This window comes from Cynara cardunculus (genome assembly GCF_001531365.2).
Source record: "Cynara cardunculus var. scolymus isolate 2C chromosome LG 13, CcrdV1, whole genome shotgun sequence".
Lineage (NCBI taxonomy): Eukaryota > Viridiplantae > Streptophyta > Magnoliopsida > Asterales > Asteraceae > Cynara > Cynara cardunculus.
In genome coordinates, this window is record NC_037540.1 from 5,764,466 (window position 1) to 5,766,947 (window position 2,482).

Below are 2,482 nucleotides of genomic sequence, written 5' to 3' on the forward strand. Positions count from 1 at the left end.
AAAAAAAATACCTAATCAATTGATGTGAACTTTTGAACGAAACCCTAATTACAATTTAAACAAACATGTGAGTATTCATATACAAACATACATCAAATTTCAAGCAAATCAAAAACTAATGTTTTAAACAAAACACTAATTACATATATACTAACCATTTGAACATTGAGAACAACAATGGTAGACCCACCTCCCAACATATAGCAAATTAAAGATATAAGGTAGCAAGAAGCAAGAATGCAGTGACACTAAGAAGTTTTCAATTACCTGATAAGGATTTGGAACAGCTGGCGAGCAAGTTGTGGTGTTGCTTCAGGCTTAGCCCTGGGCTTGATGAGCGATTGTCGCTTCGTCGATGGATTGAAGGAGAAAACAAGAATACTCAACAACAAAGATAAACCCATACCTGGTACTAATACTATAATCCCTTCTTTGAATTAAAAAAACCAGAGATGTTAATAACTTGTAAGAAATGGTTACCAAAAAACATCAAATGGTGGTTCAAATAATGATATCACACCGAGCAAATTAAATAGTAGCTAAAACCAACCCTCTAGAATTAAACGAAAAATCAACTTCAGTAATTCAAATGCAAATAAAATTAGGGTACACAAAAGAACAATACTCACAATGATAATAAGGTTATGTATCACTACTTTTAATAAAGAGAGCATAGAGATGCAGAAAGCATAGAGATCGAATACATAGTAGATCGTGAGTAGGAATCAATGTTCTTGTAAGCGGAACCATCGTTCTTGGATTCGAGTTGTCCTTCTTGGGAGTCGGAATCGACAATGCGTTGTCATACATTAATATACAATACCTATGTGTTAAACTAAAACTTGTTTATAAAACTTTGGTGAATATGTTTTAAAAGATAGTATAAATTAAATTATTTTTTATTAAATTCTGATTATTGATTATTTATGGAGTCAATTATTTTGCTAACACAAAAATGATCATCATTTCATAAAGTAATATATCTTTGTTTTAACCTAATTTGAGAGACTTTTAATATTGTTTTACAAGTTACAACTCTTTTGCTCACAAACGTGTCATTCTTAAATAATCAAAATATCAATTGATTTTCTAATTATTATAACTTTAAATAATAAAAGCATATCTAAACACTATCTTTTATGATCCATTTTGTTTAACTAATATTATCTAATTCAAATTATTTAATATCACATAATCACACACACACATACATATATATATATATGTATATATATATATATATATATATATACATGAGCGATCAAATGAAAATCACCCTCATTTGTAAAAACCGTACAAACCACCCTCATACGTCGATTTCATTGTTTAATCTTATGAAATTTTTTCATGAAATTGTTTAATCTTGTAAAATTGTTTCATATATTACTTTTTTGATGAATTTGTTTCATATATGGTTATGAATTGTTTCATATAATATTTAATGAAATTTTAATGAAACTATTTCATGTATTTATTTAAAATTAAAGTAATAAAAATGATAATATCCATGATTAACACCCTCCACAATAAAAATGGTTAATCAACCTCTCATAATTACAAAAAAAAATGAACACAATGAAAAATTATGATTGATTGAATGAAGTTTTCACGGTTTTTACAAATTGAGCGTTTTTATTTGAACGCTCCCCTATATATATATATATATATATATATATAGGGTTGAGTTCACGTGAGACCAAGGGTTTTTCGTGAGACCCGTAAGACCAATTTATGTTCATTGATTAACTTTATAAGTTAATGATCTAATGGTCTAAATTGCTCGGTGGCAATTTTGTAATTATTGAGGAGTCTCGTGACATTTATGAATGTTCAGATCTGACGATTATAGATCTAATCCAATGGTTGAGAATTGGTCTTACGGGTCTCACGAAAAACACTTGGTCTCACATGATCCCAAGTCTATATATATATAGGGTTGGGTTCACGTGAGACCAAGGGTTTTCCGTGAGACCCGTAAGACCAATTTATGTTCATTGATCAACTTTAAAAGCTAATGATGTAATGGTCTAAAGTTGTAAGGTGACAATTTTGTAATTATTGAGAAGTCTCGTGCCGTTTATGAATGTTCAGATCTGACGATTGTAAATCTAACTTAATGGTTGAGAATTGGTCTTACGGGTCTCACGAAAAAATATTGGTCTCACATGATCCCAAGTCTATATATATATATAAAGATAGATAGATAGATAGATAGATAGATAGATAGATAGATAGATAGACTGACCAAATTTTTTTCGTGAGACCCGTAAGACCAATATATAAAAATAAGAATATAAAAATGAGAGGTAATTAGATGTAATTTTATTAATATATTAATTTCGCTGCATTGAACTTTGAATAAAAAATTCTAAATCATTTTTTAAAATTAGATTGTTTGAAAGGAGGGATTATAAGTATTAAAGATTGGTTTTTTTTATCTTATCTTACTTTTGAAGTAAATTAATGTGATATTTAATTAAGA